This window comes from Pseudophryne corroboree, chromosome 2 (genome assembly GCF_028390025.1).
Source record: "Pseudophryne corroboree isolate aPseCor3 chromosome 2, aPseCor3.hap2, whole genome shotgun sequence".
Lineage (NCBI taxonomy): Eukaryota > Metazoa > Chordata > Amphibia > Anura > Myobatrachidae > Pseudophryne > Pseudophryne corroboree.
This window is the reverse complement of record NC_086445.1, coordinates 538,536,248-538,556,218: the sequence shown is the minus strand read 5'-3', so window position 1 is coordinate 538,556,218 and position 19,971 is coordinate 538,536,248.

Here is a 19,971-nt window from a genome sequence, read left to right as displayed (position 1 = left end):
CCGCTGATCTTGAATCGGTTTCATTCCTCACTTCCTCCAACTCCGAAAGTCCAAACTCAACGAGGCGTTGAGTATGAAGTGGCCAAGATCCTGGACTCACGTCACCGTTACGGTCAACTACAATATCTTATTGACTGGAAGGGTTATGGTCCTGAGGAACGTTCATGGACCAATGCTTCTGATGTCCATGCTCCTGCCTTGGTCCGGAGATTCCATTCCAAGTTTCCTCAAAAGCCAAAGAAGTGTCCTGGGGCCACTCCTAAAGGGGGGGGTGCTGTCACGATCCGGGTATCTGGACGCCATTTCTTACCCATCAGATGCCTCCTAAGGCTGGCTCAGCGCTCCAGGACCGGATCCCATCTGTTATCCTGATGTGTACATTCCTGTATCCTCTCCTGTCACTCTGGGACGCTGTCACAGTACACGCCATATTACACCTGGCATGGCGTCTCCCGCGGCCTCCGCCGCCGTCCCTGAACTTCTGCATGCAGAGTGTCTGAGTGGCGATTGCGTCAGCCGCGGCCTCCGCTGTGTCCGCGTGGTTGGATGTGCATCTGTCAGCCTGGCGCCTCCTGTCTCCGGTGGCCGGCGCCGCCATTACTGTTTTCATTACCACATGGATTACAAACCAAACTTCCCTCCAAGTGTCTGCATGGGCGCAGCCATCTTGGATTCTGTCAGCTGATCATTTCCACCAATCTGTTCTCAGTATTGATAATCTGCATAATTGCCTAGCCAATCCCTTCCTTGCTGCAGGTATAAATACACTGTGCTTGAGCAAGGAAGGCGTCAGTGCTTTGGTTGTCAAACCTAGTTCCTGTTTGTCTCTCTCCTGTGATTGTCTTCCAGGTTCCAGCTCCTGTCTCAAGACTTCCACCATAGAGACCCGCACCAGCATTCCACCTGCGGTGTAGCCTGACTCTCCAATCCATTGTGGATTCATCTGTTTCCAGCTACAACATTACCTGCTTCCAGCTCAGCTTCCAGCAGAGTACAGCTTCCCTTAAAGGGCCGGTGTCCTTTCTACACTTTACCACTCTCCACCGGTATTATTATTTCTCCGCTCTCAAGTTCTACATTTCAGTTCATATTTCATCGCTCCCAAGTTCATTTATTATTTAACTGGTTCCAGCCAGTATCCACTCCGTGCTAACAACAGTCTGGTTCCAGCCAGTATCCACAGCAGCTGTTTTATCTTCAGCAACCCAGCTTTTCCTGGAACACCAGCTGGCACAATCCTGGGTTATCTCCATTGCTACAGTCGGGCCTGGTAAGGACTTTCCATCTAGAAGATCATAAGAACTATCTCACACTACCAGTGCCCTGTGGCTCCTGCCATCCTGTAGTACCCAGGAACTGTATTTATTCTTTGCTGACTTTTACGTTTTCTTTTACTGCTGCTGTGTTGCGGAGTTGTCATAATAAACATCATTGACTTTTATCCAAGTTGTCGTGGTCACGCCTTCGGGCAGTTATTATTCATGTTACTTACATGTCCAGGGGTCTGATACAACCTCCCAGGTTCCGGTACATCTCAGCCCCTACAACTGAGGCTGCCTCCCGTCAGCTCAGGCCCTCAGTTGTGACAGTAAGGTTGTGTCTCCTTCGGAACTCCCACTTCAGTTGCAAGATATCGTCCATCTTTTGATCTATGACCTCGGTTGGGTCATCGGTGCAGTTTGTGATATATGTACAGCACTTCACACCATACTGAGTTGCTAGGGTGACACAATACCCGCCTGTCACCGCTGTGATGTAATTGAGAACCATCCTGTGCTGGATCAGTTCCGTTTTGTAAGCTTGCAATTCTCTCCCAGTATACCTGAAGGTGTCATCATACATCTCGGTGATATTGTCTATCAGGTTCGCTAGCGCAGTTATATACCTAAAATGTATAACTCCTCTGGCGGTACAGGTGATATCTAGCGCGAGTAGGAATTGAATCCCGGTGTATTCGTGGATCAAATCAGAGGCTGCATGCTCTGTCCTATCTATAAGGTGTCTCTTAACAATGTGTTCGTAGTGAGTGTGAGTGTAAGGAGCTTGAGCATTGCGGTGAACGTCCTTCATTTTATCATGGGTAATGGTCATTACTTCTGGCAACACTCTTCCAATGTAACACAATCCCTCTGAGTTTGGGGCAAGCCACTTATACGCCTTCCTCCCACATATGAAATATGCATCATCGGGGAGGACATATGGGACAGAATATGACATCACCATATTACAAACCTTCCAGGTGAAAAATCCTATCTCTAACTCTCTCATTTGTCTAGTACACGTATCAGGCTGTATGATATGCGCACAGTATCCTGGTGATACTTCTCCAACTCGCATGGTCCTACTTCCTAGAGTGTACCTATACTGATAATATCTCCCACCGTTGGCTATTTGGCGTATAAGCTCTGAGTCTACGGGCATTCTATCGGCTCTGTGTGAGAATGTCATGGTTTGGTTGTTCCATGTCACTTCCCAATTTCCCGGCTTTCGGGGATTGGAAATGTTAAAACATATTAAGGACCTATCCACATGATATTGGTGGAGCTTCAAACTAGGAGGCTTAGAAATATTAAATTTCTTGTCCACCGGTCTCCCACCCCTTAATTCAAGTACCTCATCTATCGTTAAAGCGTATGGCACTAGTCCTGACTTGCTCTGACCTTGAGGTACTTGTGAGCACACCCAGCATTCCGTTTGGTTTAAAACCTTACCCACTAATGAGTGATAGTCACTCAATGGATGTCGGTCCATGTTGATATTAAGGCTGGACTGACATCTCTGGATGCACCCGTCCTCAGCTATGTTTTCACAATTCCTACAGATACAATTCTCTTCAGCTAACAATCCTTCGCAATGTCTCTTAGTGTCATGACTATCAGATCGTTTTCTGATACTCGCCTTTGCTCGGTGATTGTGTTGCTCTTGGAATTCTACGAATCCATCCTTGTCATCAGAACCCATTCCAGATCCTTTCTCGACCTCTCTGGTACTCTCACTGAAACAGACTGCTCTGGTCAACAACAGGGTCAACAGGAAAACACAGAATGCAGTCTCTTGGAGTAAGTCCATCTTGCAGGAGGAGAAAGAAAGAGTTGTAATGGGGGAAAGAAAATAATTAGGAGGGAAAGAAAACTTGGCGCGACAACCGCCTCTGATCCTGTAGTTCTCTGTGCTCAGGTGCCGTGACAACAGTCCTGCCTCTCAACCTTCCCGGAACAGACACTCCAGTGATATGGTTTCCTTCACACTCTGCTCTTTGTCACGGGCTTTCTCTGGGTCAGCGACCTTCTTACAGTGGGACGAGTGGACCCAAGTCTCTCTCTCGGCAACCTTCAATGCTGTCGTGCTGGTCAGCAAGACTTGGTACGGTCCTTCCCACCGGTCAATCAGACAACCTGAGCGTAGAAAATTTTGAATCATTACATAATCCCCAGGTTCAATGTCATGACAATTACTGTCTGGCAGATCAGGAATCACTAGCTTTAGATTGCTGTTTTGATTCCTCAACTGCTTGCTCATCTTAACCAAATACTTTACAGTTACTTCATTGTTACATTTCAAATCATCCTGGGGGTCAATCATTACATGGGGTTGTCGACCAAAAAGAATCTCAAAGGGTGACAGGTTAAGAGGGGACCTGGGAGTGGTTCTGATGCTGTACAGTACAAGTGGCAAAGCTTCTGGCCACAACAATCCAGTTTCAGCCATTACTTTGCTCAACTTGTTCTTAATAGTGCTGTTTACTCTTTCCACTTTCGCACTCGCCTGTGGGCGGTACGGAGTATGCAGCTTACTATTAATTCCCATTCATTTGCACATTACCTGAAAGACTTCACCTGTAAAATGGGTACCCCTATCGCTTTCAATTATCCTAAGGATACCATACCTGCACACAAATTCCTGCACAATTTTCTTTGCAGTAAACGTAGCAGTATTTGTGGCAGCGGGGTACGCTTCAACCCAATTTGAAAACACATCAATACAAACCAATACATACTTTAAATTTCTACAAGGTGGCATTTGTATGAAATCAATTTGTATTACCTGAAAAGGGCCGTCCGTTGGCGGGATATGGGATGGTTCAGTTGGTATTGCCTTTCCAATATTCTTCATCAAGCAGGTGAGGCATGTCATTGCTCTCTTACCTGCATGGGAAGAAAATCCTGGTGCCCACCAGTAGGCTCTTACCAACTTGCACATACCTTCTTTGCCTAGATGAGTCAGACCATGTGCCGCCTCAGCTAAACTTGGAAGGTATGCTCTGGGTGCCACTGGCTTACCCTGTCTATCTGTCCAGAGTCCTGAGGACTCCTGGCCATATCCTTTTGACCTCCAGACTGCCTTTTCCTGTGGGGAACACAAATTTTGCATTTCACTCAATTTCTGTGTGTTGACGGTATTGAATACCATCAGTTGTGTGATGTCTGTCTGTATGGGGGTGCTGGCTGCTGATTTAGCAGCTTCGTCTGCCCGGCTGTTACCAAGTGACACTGGGTCTTGGCTGTATGTGTGGGCTTTACACTTGATAACAGCCACTCTGTCAGGTTCCTGTATTGCTGCTAGAAGTCTTTTGATGTGGGTCGCATGCGCCACGGGTGTGCCAGCTGCCGTCATGAAATTTCTGAGGCGCCATAGGGCCCCGAAATCATGCACTACTCCAAAGGCATACCTAGAATCCGTGTAAATATTGGCTGACTTACCCTTAGCCAATTCACACGCTCTGGTTAGGGCGACCAGCTCAGCAACTTGTGCTGAGTGAGGTGGGCCCAGGGGTTCCGCTTCTATGGTACCTTTGTCATCTACGACTGCGTATTCAGTACACAAGTCTCCCGAGTCCGTCTTTCTGTGGCAACTACCGTCAGTGTAAAAAGTAAAATCTACACCTTCCAGTGGGTTGTCACTGATGTCAGGCCTTGCAGTGAAAATTTGGGTCAAATATTCCATACAATCATGTGTGTCAGTGTCTGTACTAAATCCTCCTTCACCATCACTCTCATCCCCCACCCTTTGTGCCTGTCCAGGCACACCTGGGAGATACGTTGCAGGATTTAGTGCGCTGCATCTCCTTATGGTGATGTTTACAGGGGCCATTAGTGCTAATTCCCACCTTGTAAACCGTGCAGATGAGACGTGTCTGATTTGGGCAGAATTCAGTAAAGCTGACACTGCATGAGGTGTATGGATGGTCAGGTTGTGTCCTAGCACTACATCTTCGCTTTTACTCACTAGCAATACTATCGCTGCAACACTTCCCAAGCATGTGGGGAGAGATCGTGCTACGGTGTCTAGCTGAGCGCTGTAGTAGGCTACCGGCCTGCTGGCATCACCATGTTTCTGGGTTAAAACACCTGCCGCACACCCAGCACTTTCTGTACCGTACAGTTCAAAGGGTTTCCCATAATCTGGCATACCTAATGCTGGTGCCTGCGATAGGCACTGTTTGAGTCTCTCAAATGCCAGTTCGGACTCATCTGTGTGCGAAATCCGATCTGGTTTGTTTGATGAGACCATCTCTTGTAAAGGTAAGGCTAGTATGGAAAACCCTGGGATCCAGTTGCGGCAGTACCCACACATTCCTAAGAAAGTGCGAATCTGTTGCTGGGTTTGTGGCAGAGTCATGTCGCGAATCACCTGTATTCTATCAGCGGTGAGGTGTCTCAGTCCTTGTGTCAAGCAATGTCCCAAACATTTTACCTTGGTCTGGCATAACTGCAACTTATCCTTTGAAACCTTGTGTCCCGTATTAGAAAGATGAAACAAAAGCTGTTTCGTGTCTCTCAAGGACGCTTCGAGTGAATCAGAACACAGCAGTAAGTCATCTACATACTGTATTAATACTGATCCGCTCTCAGGTTGAAAGGATTGTAAACAATCATGCAAAGCCTGTGAGAAAATACTTGGGCTGTCAATGAAACCTTGTGGTAAACGAGTCCAGGTGTACTGTACTCCTCTGTATGTAAATGCAAACAAATATTGGCTATCAGGGTGCAGAGGAACCGAAAAGAAAGCGGAACAGAGGTCAATCACAGTGAAAATTTCGCAGTGGGAGGGATTTGCATAAGGATGACAGCTGGATTTGGCACTACGGGGAATTGGCTCTTAACTATTTTGTTGATCCCCCTTAAATCCTGCACTAGCCTGTAACCCCTCCCCCCACTCTTTTTCACAGGGAAGATGGGACTATTGGCAGTGCTGGACGTCCTAACCAGAATGCCCTGTGATAGCAAGCGCTCTATTACTGGGTAAACTCCTAACTCCACCTCTGGCTTCAGAGGATACTGTGGGATTTTTGGAGCTATCCTACCATCTTTTACTTGAACTACTACAGGAGCTACATTTGCCATCAATCCAGTGTCTTGTCCATCCTTGGTCCAAAGTGACTCCGGTATTTGGGAGATCATTTCCTCTACCTTGGATGGACACCTGTCTGTAACAGCAGAGTGTGATATTAACCTTTGAGGGGAGTCTAACATATCCTGCACTTCCTGAGCGTGATTCTCGGGTATATCTAAGAACACACCTCCAGGAGTACAATATATGACACACCCCATCTTACACAGTAAATCTCTCCCAAGTAGATTAGTCGGAGCCGATGCAGCTAGCAAAAAGGAGTGCTTGGTCTGCAAAGGCCCTATCGTAATCTCTGCTGGTCTGCTTAAAGGGTAGTGTTGTACTACTCCTGTTACTCCCATGGCTGGAATTGTTTTACCAGTGGTTTTCATACCCACTGTTGAATTTAACACTGACTTGGCCGCCCCCGTATCTACAAGGAAAGGTAGTGATCTACCAGCTACATCAATTGTGACCTCTGGTTCACTTCCAAGGCTCGCAATTAATTTCACTGGCTGCAGACTACAGGTGTGGCCTGACCCCTATTGTAAGTTGTGGCCCTCCCGCAGCGCGTTGGCAGCTACAATATGTGAGGGGGGTAACAGAGAATTTTCAGAGACCTGCCAGTCTCTCCTTGGTGGGTACCTTTTTGTTTCCCCTGCATGTGGCTCATAACTCCTCCTCTGCGGTCCCTGATCCCATTTGCGTGCGTCATACTGTGTGTCATGTTCCGGTCTAGGGGGTCGATATACCTTATGTGGGTTTCTATAGGTGCAGTTTCGTGAAAAATGTCCTTCCCTCTGACAGTTATAACATTTTACCACATACGACTTACCGTCAGGGGTCTGGGGCTTAGGCTGAGGTGGCCTTGTTGTAAGGGCCTGTATACTTACTGCCATCAGCTTATCGCCCTGTGACTCCCTGTGTCTAATAATGTTCCGATCATGCCCGACAGCGGTCTCTCTCAAAGCAGCCACCGACATACCTCTCCAGTTAGGTTGAGTGGTTTGTACCCTAGTTCTCAACACTTGCTTTAAACCGTCCATTAATACGGACACCGCTACCTCTCTATGGTGCACATTTTCCTCAATGTCTACAACTCCAGTGTATCTAGCCATTTCCTCTAATGCCCTATGGAAATAGTCAGAAGCAGTTTCCCCTTCTTTTTGTCTAATGGAGAAAATTTTGTTCCACTTGACAACAGTTGGGAAATATACTCCTAACTGCAGGTTGATCTGTTTAACATTTTCCTGATTGTATGCATCAGTGAGAGGTTTCTCTTCATCTAACTTACAATCAGAAATGAATTTCAAAGGGTCAATAGTAGAGGGCAAACATGTCCGCAGTACTGTCCGACAATCTTTGTTAGTGGGTTCGGCGGCGTTACCTAGTTCTTTAATGAACCTTTGGCATGCGGCTAGATCTTTCCTGGGGTCAGGAAATTCAGACATAATTGTCCTTAATTCTGTCCGGGACCAGAGGCAATGCATCGCAATGTTCCTGACGGGAGTGACTCCCTGAGCGTCAGTCTTTCCATTTGGGACTGCGATCACCCTGACAGGATTAAGTTCAATTACATCACTCTGTGTTTCTTCTACAATATGAGGTGTAATTGTTTCCGCATAATGTACAGTTCCGTACTTACCCGTGGACACGACCTCACCTATCCCTCCACTAGGGGCCTTCGCTACTCCTCTTACTGGTTGGTCCGTGCCCACTGTAGTCTCTTGTATGGTGGCTGCTAAAGAGAGTGCCGATATCGTTGTGGGCTCATCTTCCTGGTCGCAGTCCTGAGGGAAGTTTAAGATGGGATACAACTTGCACGGGTTAGCATTAGCATCAATACACTTATCTACTTTACTCTTATCATTAATACATTTATTAAGTGCACTTTTATCATATACCAGTATGCCATTCTCTGTAGCCATTTTCTCTCCTGTTATGTATGGTGGTGGTGGTGCTGTTGCTACTAGCTTCCTGCTAGGGTTGGAACCAGCTGCTTGAGCTAATCCCCTTTGTATCTCACCTTCCTGTTGCCATAACTGTAAATAATCATAATGTCTAATCCGTTGCTTTCCGGATTTAATCAGACATATCCTTCTCCTTAAATTTTGCAAAACCTCAGGATTAAAACTGCCTACCCTAGGGAACTGTTCCCCATCGTTCACAGTCATACGTTCCCACTCATTGCACAAGACCTCTGCATGTGATCCATATTTCTCACACATTATGTACCTCGCCGACCCTTTGGGCCGACAAATATCAACGTGAACCCTTGTTGATCGTCCCCTACTTGAGCAACTGGCCCCCATTCTTTGCAGGTATTGCCTTCTCAGCGAACCCTTACAAAAACCAACTTACTCAGTGGTAAGGCGACGGTGAAAGTTCTCCAAGCGCTTTCACCCACTCACGCCACTATTGGCCTATACACCAAGCCCTGTGCCCAGTGCCGGTAGTACCCAACCTCGGGATCTTTTGTAAGCTCTATTTACTGAGAGCGTGTGGGAGTATGCTACCCCTCCCAGTAAATATCAGTTGTTGGAGATTTCCTGAGTGAACAGCGAAACTCCCTTAAAATAAAAAAACCTACACAAATCACGTTTACCTGTACAATTAGCGTCTATGATCCCGCAGCAAATTTAGTGGGTATCAAGGTGAACTAACTAATGTACACAGTAGCGTGCGGTCCAGTCGCACTGCGTATAAGTAACTATTACTTATCCGCTGCACGACCAACGGAATCGATTGTTTGGGCTGCGACACCTCAGCCGGAGCATATTCTCAAAACGGGCCTATATGGGTACTACGCAAACCCCCGGGGCTGCGCTCACTACCTCTGACCTTTCTCAAGTCAGGGTTTTCAGAACTTCGCTAGTTGCTTTAAACAGATTTCTGACTTCGCTGACCTTTTGGTCTGCTGTAATACTAATTGCTCCTTTATACCTTATACAATGTTAAAGTGAGAAAGCCACTCCCACGCCACCAAGTGTCCACTCACCTGATGTGGTCTCCGACGGGATCCCGAATTATGGGTTCACAAAAAACCTTTATTTTCACACTCACTTCTGCTCACTCATATACACTTTGATTTTTCTGTACAGAAAATTACTTTCATTCAGGTAAAACAGGCTAATCCCAGAGGTGATGCAATAAGAGAAGGATCTTTTAAACTAAAATTTTGGAAACTGAACAAATTTGTGCTATTATCGCGTGGTTTCCGTATCTACTAGACTAAAACAATGCTATCGTGTGATTTGTATTTAGTGGGCGTATCTGTACGCACGCTGCGTAAACACACCACGTGTGTAGGCCTCTGCGTTGCGTACGCAATCTCGCACGTGGTCCGAGACACGTATACAAAGGCCGGATACGTCCGCAGTAACACAAATAACACGCTTCTATAAATGCAAACTGTCAGAATTCGTTTGGATCTCCCAGTGTGAAAACATATTAGCAGGGACTGAGGTTCACGGAATAATAACTAGCTTATTAAAGCAACGTACAACTGTAAACAATAAATATAAAGCAGGAATAACTAGAGAACACAAAGGGAAAACTGAGGGGACATGGGATGCCAGGAAACTGTGAGTACATGAGAATGATGTAGACTGTGGTAGAGTATGCACGTACCAGGGTTGCAGGATTGCACTGTAACTGGAACACAGGATGACACTGATGATTTGTAAACTTGTGAACGGTGACTAAAGGTGCTGATGAGTTAAGGAACTTGTGAATGATGATTTAAGACACTGGTGATTTGCAGACTTGTAAATGGTGACTGAAGATGCTGATGAGTTAAGGAACTTGTAAATGATGATTGAAAACACTGGTGATTTGCAGACTTGTAAATGGTGACTGAAGATGCTGATGAGTTAAGGAACTTGTAAATGATGATTGAAGACACTGGTGATTTGCAGACTTGTAAATGGTGACTGAAGATGCTGATGAGTTAAGGAACTTAAGAATAATGGTTAAAGACACTGGTGATTTACAGAGTAGTAAATGGTGACTGGAGACGCTGATGATTCCAGGAACTTGAGAATGATAACTAAAAGACACTGGTGGTTTGCAGAGTAGTAAATGGTGACTGAAGACGCTGATGATTCCAGGAACTTGAGAATAATAATTAAAGACACTGGTGATTTGCAAAGTAGTAAACGGGGACTGAGGACGCTGATGATTCCAGGAACTTGAGAATAATAATTAAAGACACTGGTGGTTTGCAGAGTAGTAAACGGTGACTGGAGACACTGATGATTCTAGGAACTTGAAAATAACAATTAAAGACACTGATGGTTTGCAGAGTAGTAAACGGTGACTGAAGATGCTGATGATTCCAGGAACTTGAAAATAACAATTAAAGACACTGATGGTTTGCAGAGTAGTAAACGGTGACTGGAGACACTGATGATTCTAGGAACTTGAAAATAACAATTAAAGACACTGATGGTTTGCAGAGTAGTAAACGGTGACTGGAGACGCTGATGATTCCAGGAACTTGAAAATAACAATTAAAGACACTGATGGTTTGCAGAGTAGTACACGGTGACTGAAGACGCTGATGATTCCAGGAACTTGAAAATAATACTTAAAGACTCTGATGCAGACACTGACTCCCAGCACGCTGATGACCGAGACACATTAAAGTCCAGAAGCTGCTTGAGAACGCTGGAAGCTGTGCAGCAGTTAATGCTGGAAGCACCGGAGACACTGGGGTAGACTGCGGAGAAACTCGCCAGGAACAAGAGCACTGGCAGTTCTTTGGTCGATTTAGCAGCAGAGATCAGCATGACCAGGACCAGGAGCTGTAACAATCTTGACTTGATGAACTGGCACCAGGGAGCCTGTGTGGCTGGCCTAAGTAGTGAGTACAGGTGCTGCTCACAGCTGTGGTAGCAGCTACTAATCAAGATGCAGATACAGAGCAGAACTCTGAACACCAGAGCAGAGAGCGCCACCCCAGGCATGGAGTAGAAACTACATGGGATTGTGACAGTACCCCCTCCCTAAGGAGCGGATTCCAGACGCTCAACACATGTCAGAGTCTGAATCAAAAGGTAGAGGGCATATCACGGTATCCTCATGCTGCAAAGGAAGTCCAACAGAGGCTTTCAACTTAGATTTTCCCTTTTTCTTCTTTCTCCTTTTTGTGGATTTCCCAGTAGGAACAATAGACTGGAGCTGAAGAAAACCAACAGGTAAGCTGATTGCTGGAGTCTCAAAGCTGGCAACAGGATTCTCGGATGAATCAAGATAGATAGGAACCTTGGATGACCCCGGCTGGGCAGGAACCTCATTTGGGACTGAAGACTGGTAAGACCATGAATTGAATTTCTTAATTACCATTTCACTGAAGGCCACAAGATTAAGAAGAACTGGGTCATTGGTCTCAATTAGTGGACTAGCCCAAGCCGCGGCTTCTCCTCTGAAAGTCAGGAATAAAAGTTTAATTATGTTGGATGGAGTAATTCCGAGGGAAAGATCTGTCTCCATCATAGAAACATATCGATTAACTAGTGCGTAGTATTGCGTTAAATCTCCATCAAAGTAATCCAAAGATGGAGCGTTGGATGAATTCTGTGAAGTGGAAACTTGATTTTCTGGAAACACTGGAGATGGATCATCAGGACACTGATGAGGGGACAGACTTTCAGAAGACTGGTCAGAAATATATGATGATCCTAACTGAACTTGGATTAGAGGCTTGGATGGTACTTTTTGGATTTGGTCCTTCCTGGAAGTCCTGGGGGACTGGGCTGTACCCAAATCGTGAGCCAACAAGTTAGTAGTAGAATTGGAACCCAGGACTACAACAGTGCCTATGTGTCTAGATATATGGCCTGTGTTGTGAGAAACGAGAGTGCTAGATTCTTCTTCTGAAATGGACATAATGCTCAAAGCCCCCTCGTCACGGGGCTGAACTAAGGCAGAAGCCCCCTTGTCACGAGGCTGAACTACGGCAGAAGCCCCCTCTTCACGGGGCTGAACTAAGGCAGAAGCCCCCTCTTCACGGGGCTGAACTAAGGCAGAAGCCCCCTCTTCACGGGGCTGAACTAAGGCAGGAGCCCCCTCTTCACGGGGCTGAACTAAGGCAGGAGCCCCCTCTTCACGGGGCTGAACTAAGGCAGGAGCCCCCTCTTCACGGGGCTGAACTAATGCAGGAGCCCCCTCTTCACGGGGCTGGGCTGAGGCAAGAGCCCCCTCTTCACGGGGCTGGGCTGAGGCAAGAGCCCCCTCTTCACGGGGCTGGGCTGAGGCAAGAGCCCCCTCTTCACGGGGCTGGGCTGCGCTCTGAAGGCTCTCTTGTTGGGCAGCGCTCTGAAGGCTCTCTTGCTGGGCAGCGCTCTGAAGGCTCTCTTGCTGGGCAGCGCTCTGAAGGCTCTCTTGCTGGGCAGCGCTCTAAAGGCTCTCTTGCTGGGCAGCGCTCTGAAGGCTCTCTTGCTGGGCAGCGCTCTGAAGGCTCTCTGGCTGGGCAGCGTTCTGAAGGCTCTCTGGCTGGGCAGCGCTCTGAAGGCTCTCTGGCTGGGCAGCGCTCTGAAGGCTCTCTGGCTGGGCAGCGCTCTGAAGGCTCGCTGGCTGGGCAGCGCTCTGAAGGCTCGCTGGCTGGGCAGCGCTCTGAAGGCTCTCTGGCTGGGCAGCGCTCTGAAGGCTCTCTGGCTGGGCAGCGCTCTGTAGACCCTCTGGCTGGGCAGCGCTCTGTAGACTCTCTGGCTGGGCAGCACTCTGTAGACCCTCTGGCTGGGCAGCATTCTGTAGACCCTCTGGCTGGGCAGCACTCTGTAGACCCTCTGGCTGGGCAGCACTCTGTAGACCCTCTGGCTGGGCAGCACTCTGTAGACCCTCTGGCTGGGCAGCACTCTGTAGACCCTCTGGCTGGGCAGCACTCTGTAGACCCTCTGGCTGGGCAGCACTCTGTAGACCCTCTGGCTCTGGACCCTCGGATCCCCTTCCTGGGGCTGGACCCTCGGAACCCCCTCCTGGGGCTGGACCCTCTGAAGAACCCCCTCCTGGGGCTGGACACTCTGAAGAACCCCCTCCTGGGGCTGGACGCGCTGAACCCTTCACTTGGGCTGGACGCTCTGAAGAACCCCCTCTTGGGGCTGGACATTCTGAAAAACCCCTCACAGGGGCTGGACGCTCTGAACCCCTCACTGGGGCTGGACGCTCTGAAGAACCCCCTCTTGGGGCTGGACGCTCTGAAGAACCCCCTCTTGGGGCTGGATGCTCCGAACCCCTCACTGGGGCTGGACACTCTGAAGAACCCCCTCTTGGGGCTGGACATTCTGAAAAACCCCTCACAGGGGCTGGACGCTCTGAACCCCTCACTGGGGCTGGACGCTCTGAAGAACCCCCTCTTGGGGCTGGACGCTCTGAAGAACCCCCTCTTGGGGCTGGACGCTCCGAACCCCTCACTGGGGCTGGACACTCTGAAGAACCCCTTCTTGGGGCAAGATACTCTGAAGAACCCCTTCTTGGGGCTGGACACTCTGAAGAACCCCCTCCTGGGGCGACAGGCTTGGAAACTCTAGGTGGAAGACCAGTTTTGTGACAGATGGTATTTAAAGATTGGAGATACACTCTGCCCTCATTTCTTGGTTTTCGAATGGGACAGGTTAAAATAAAATGTCCTTGACCCCCACAATACAGGCAAAGTTTATAGTCTCTTCGATACTGGCGTTCTGTTTCAGAGAGGCTAGGTCGAGGGAAACTTTGGAACTTGCCTCTTGTCTGAGGAGGAGAGGTGCCCCTATCATGCCTAGTCCATGGGTCAGAAGAAAACTCCTTTTCTGGAGCTATTTTACTGGGGTCCACCAGTCTCCCCAGGAATTCAGGAAGAACGCATAGAATACCGGACACTAAAGTCTGTAGCTGGTCTAACTGCTCCTTTAAAACCCCCAGTTATAACAAATCTAAAGAAGGTGATGTCACGGGAGCTGAGGGGTTAACGAGCTGTGAGAAAACTCCCTCAGGCAGATTGCAATTATCTCCCCTGCTGTTTGTTTTTGGCCAGTTCATACTGTCAGAATTCGTTTGGATCTCCCAGTGTGAAAACATATTAGCAGGGACTGAGGTTCACGGAATAATAACTAGTTTATTAAAGCAACGTACAACTGTAAACAATAAATATAAAGCAGGAATAACTAGAGAACACAAAGGGAAAACTGAGGGGACATGGGATGCCAGGAAACTGTGAGTACATGAGAATGATGTAGACTGTGGTAGAGTATGCACGTACCAGGGTTGCAGGATTGCACTGTAACTGGAACACAGGATGACACTGATGATTTGTAAACTTGTGAACGGTGACTAAAGGTGCTGATGAGTTAAGGAACTTGTGAATGATGATTTAAGACACTGGTGATTTGCAGACTTGTAAATGGTGACTGAAGATGCTGATGAGTTAAGGAACTTGTAAATGATGATTGAAAACACTGGTGATTTGCAGACTTGTAAATGGTGACTGAAGATGCTGATGAGTTAAGGAACTTGTAAATGATGATTGAAGACACTGGTGATTTGCAGACTTGTAAATGGTGACTGAAGATGCTGATGAGTTAAGGAACTTAAGAATAATGGTTAAAGACACTGGTGGTTTACAGAGTAGTAAATGGTGACTGGAGACGCTGATGATTCCAGGAACTTGAGAATGATAACTAAAAGACACTGGTGGTTTGCAGAGTAGTAAATGGTGACTGAAGACGCTGATGATTCCAGGAACTTGAGAATAATAATTAAAGACACTGGTGATTTGCAAAGTAGTAAACGGGGACTGAGGACGCTGATGATTCCAGGAACTTGAGAATAATAATTAAAGACACTGGTGGTTTGCAGAGTAGTAAACGGTGACTGGAGACACTGATGATTCTAGGAACTTGAAAATAACAATTAAAGACACTGATGGTTTGCAGAGTAGTAAACGGTGACTGGAGACACTGATGATTCTAGGAACTTGAAAATAACAATTAAAGACACTGATGGTTTGCAGAGTAGTAAACGGTGACTGGAGACACTGATGATTCTAGGAACTTGAAAATAACAATTAAAGACACTGATGGTTTGCAGAGTAGTACACGGTGACTGAAGACGCTGATGATTCCAGGAACTTGAAAATAACAATTAAAGACACTGATGGTTTGCAGAGTAGTACACGGTGACTGAAGACGCTGATGATTCCAGGAACTTGAAAATAATACTTAAAGACTCTGATGCAGACACTGACTCCCAGCACGCTGATGACCGAGACACATTAAAGTCCAGAAGCTGCTTGAGAACGCTGGAAGCTGTGCAGCAGTTAATGCTGGAAGCACCGGAGACACTGGGGTAGACTGCGGAGAAACTCGCCGGGAACAAGAGCACTGGCAGTTCTTTGGTCGATTTAGCAGCAGAGATCAGCATGACCAGGACCAGGAGCTGTAACAATCTTGACTTGATGAACTGGCACCAGGGAGCCTGTGTGGCTGGCCTAAGTAGTGAGTACAGGTGCTGCTCACAGCTGTGGTAGCAGCTACTAATCAAGATGCAGATACAGAGCAGAACTCTGAACACCAGAGCAGAGAGCGCCACCCCAGGCATGGAGTAGAAACTACATGGGATTGTGACACAAACGATATTTAACTATAATCGCTTACCAAGCACCACACCGTATCTCCTGTATGAACCTTTATAACTGGGTCAGGCTGCGTGTGTGCTTTACAATTACTCCCTTAAATATTACTTTTTACTTTTCACGAAATAGCAACAAATTTCCCAGCACGTGATCAATGCTAATGGCAAACAGAAAGGTAGATATGCGAAAATACACAGATAAAATACAAATGTGTGCGTGTGTTGCGTGCGCAGTTGAAACCAAACAGAAATTTAACAGATTTAAAAGACAATAGCTTTACGTTCTTACCTTTCGGATCCGGATCCCACCAGCATCCCTACAAACCAAGCGGAGCAGACGCTTATCTAATCAGCACTACTGTATCCCCGACCACCAAACGGCTAACAGGGGATACTACCTTCCCGCCCTTTGCTGATAGATAGAAGTCTGCTTTGTCCTGCTAGGCTGCGGATATGAGGAGGACCGGACGAGCCCTCAATTGATAATGTCAATTATTACCTTTAAACATGAAGCTATATACTAATACCGTGGAGCCGTTATGGCCGCTAGACCACGTGCACGTGCTACGCACTTTGTACGCTATTTGCGTACAGAGTCCCGCACGTGGTACGCACTTGGCGTACACACGCTGCGCTGAGTGTACGGATTACACACATCGGGCGCGCACACAGTGGATAACCTTTAAACCTTGCTAATAAAACACAGTGAGAATATACTTATACTCTAAACCTTAATAACCAAGTACTGTAATGATGTAACGATTAGAAACCTTAACAAGGTGTATGCTGTTTGAGCAATTGAGACGCTAAGAAAAGCCCTTTGCAGTATTTAGTGAAAACACAAGACCTGGTTTGGATTTAAAAACCACAGCAGCTCTAACACCGCCGTGGATGGTTTAGAGAAAAAGGGAAACACAATACAAGTTATACACTACAAACTAACATGGAAATCTAAACAGAATAACAGAGAATAATACATGAACAATTGCGAACAATCGCAAGCAAGAGCGAACAGAATGAGAACACAATGGGAACAAATGGCGAACAAAATGGATAACAAAATGGCTACAGAGAATAATACATATGTGGGGATGATTCGCATGCGCGACCTGGATCCAGTCCTCAGCATTCAGGGAGAAAGTCTTCAGAGAGAGTGAGTCTGGCCAGGCAATGGTGGTCTTTATATAGCACAACATACATTCACAATACAATGGTACCTTGTATCTCATTGTTCATTGGACACAGGGATGTGTCTCCACATTATAGCAAAGGTCATAGGTGGATTTGAACAGGTGGGCTGTGTCTTTCCCCAACTGCTCTGGTGGGAGGTATCCTCAGGATTCCCGCCGCATGTGTAATTTACAGCAAATACAGTTAATGTTCATAAACTACATTTGTACATAACTATACGCAGGAGCGAGCGATCCTTTCCTAACTAGCATCGGAATGTTACTCTTAAAATACCCTACAGCTGGATACTAGACACCACCTTTCAACCTTTGTCTGACCCTTCCTATCATGTAAAGAGGAATCTCTCTGTCCAGGAACAGTTTAAACTAAACATACTTGCTGACATCGTCTAGGGGAATATTTACTACAAAACACACTATATGGGTTAAATATGCTACGATCGAGTCGCACGCTAGACGCTTACAAACTCTACCGTAAATGCGCATACCACGCGCGTGATCGCTGGAGCGATCTTACGCATATTGCGGATATGTGCACGCACGGCAGAGCATGTGCACGCGCAGCGGGCATGTGCATGAGGGGTTAGTACAAGGCATATGCATCAGGATATTTTTCGACTTTGACAATAGGGACACAAACGGCTGTGGGAGTGACCCTGTTGGCACCGCCGACACCTGACTGGGTGAATGTTTTGAGTGCTTTGAATGCAGATGTGGCTCTGATAAATAAAAGATTGGTTAAATCTGAGTCTCAGAACAAGGCATGGAAGAAATCCGTAGAGGATGTGTTGTATCAAGTCCAGACCCCCTCGGGGTCACAAAAACGTTCATTTGCCCAGCTGGCAGACACGGATACCGACACGGACTCAAGTGTCGACTATAGTGATGCCAGATTAGATCCAAAACTGGCAAAGAGCATTCAGTACATGATTGTGGCTATAAAAGTTGTATTACATATCACTGAGGACCCTACTGTTCCTGATACTAGGGTCTGTATGTATAAAGGGAAGAAACCTGAGGTAACATTTCCTCCCTCTCATGAACTGAACACGCTTTGTGAAAAGGTTTGGGAAAGTCCTGACAAGAAGTTTCAGATTCCCAAAAGGATTGTAGTGGCGTATCCGTTTCCCTCTGAGGATAGGGAAAAATGGGAGTCACCCCCCATTGTGGACAAAGCTCTGTCACGGCTGTCCAAAAAGGTGGCTCTCCCGTCCCCTGACACGGCAGCCCTAAAGGACCCTGCAGATCGTAGACCGGAAAGTACATTAAAATCCATTTATGTCACCACGGGTATGCTACTCAGACCAGCCATTGCATCTGCGTGGGTGAGTAGTGCTATCGAAAAATGGGCAGATAACTTGTCATCTGAAATGGATACCCTGGATAGGAATAGCATTCTTTTGACACTAGGTCATATCAGGGACGCAGCAGTCTACCTAAAGGAAGCTGCGAGAGATATTGGCCTCTTGGGATCACGGGCCAATGCCATGGCAGTCTCAGCTAGGAGAGCATTGTGGATTCATCAATGGAATGCTGATTCTAAGAAAGCTATGGAGTCTCTACAGTATAAAGGTGGTGTGTTGTTTGGTGACGGCCTCGCTGATTTGGTATCTACGGCTATCGCGGGTAAGTCATCATTTTTACCTTATGTGCCTGTACCACAAAAGAAAGCACACCACTATCAGATGCAGTCCATTCGGCCCAATAAATACAGAAAGGGCCGAGGGTCTTCCTTCCTTGCTACTAGAGGAAAGGGAAAAGGGAAACGATCACCGGCCGTGGCCAGTTCCCAGGAGCAGAAGTCCGGAGCAGAAGTCCTCCCTGGCTTCTGCCAAGTCTACCGCATGACGCTGGGGCTCCTCTGCGGGTGTCCGCACCGGTGGGGGCACGTCTCAGGCTCTTCAGTCAGTTCTCGGCTCGTTCGGCCCTGGACCCATGGGTTTTAGAAATTGTGTCCCAAGGGTACAAACTGGAGTTTCAAGACATCCCCCCTCACCGATTTTTCAAATCAGCCTTACCAGCTTCACTTCCAGACAGGGAGGTGGTATGCGCCGCAATACAAAAATTGTGTCACAATCAAGTCATTGTCAGGGTTCCCCCGTCACAACAGGGAGAAGGCTTTTGTTCGAGCCTGTTCGTGGTCCCGAAGCCAGATGGCTCAGTCAGACCTATCCTGAACCTCAAATCCCTCAATTTCTATCTAAAAAAATTCAAATTCAAGATGGAATCTTTCCGGGCAGTGATCTCCAGTCTGGGGGAGGGGGATTTTATGGTGTCGGTAGACATAAAGGATGCCTACTTGCTTGTTCCAATTTATCCCCCACATCAGGCTTACCTGAGGTTTGCAGTTCAGGATTGTCATTACCAATTTCAGACGTTACCGTTTGGTCTGTCCACGGCTCCCAGGGTTTTCACCAAAGTAATGGCCGAAATGATGGTCCTCCTGCGCAAGCAAGGAGTCACAATTATCTCGTACTTGGACGATCTCCTGATAAAGGCGAGATCCAGGGACCAATTACTGCAGAACATTACACTCTCCCTGACAATTCTGCAGCAACATGGTTGGCTCCTAAACTTGCCAAAATCACAGTTGGTTCCGACGAGACGGCTGTCGTTTTTGGGAATGATTCTGGACACAGAATTACAGAGAGTCTTCTTCCAGTGGAAAAGGCTCTGGAAATTCAGAACCTGGTCAAACAACTGCTGAAACCAACAAGAGTATTGATCCATAAATGCACTTGGTTGCTGGGGAAGATGGTGGCGGCCTACGAGGCCATTCAGTTTGGCAGATTCCATGCCAGAGTGTTTCAGTGGGACCTGTTGGACAAGTTGTCCGGGTCCCATC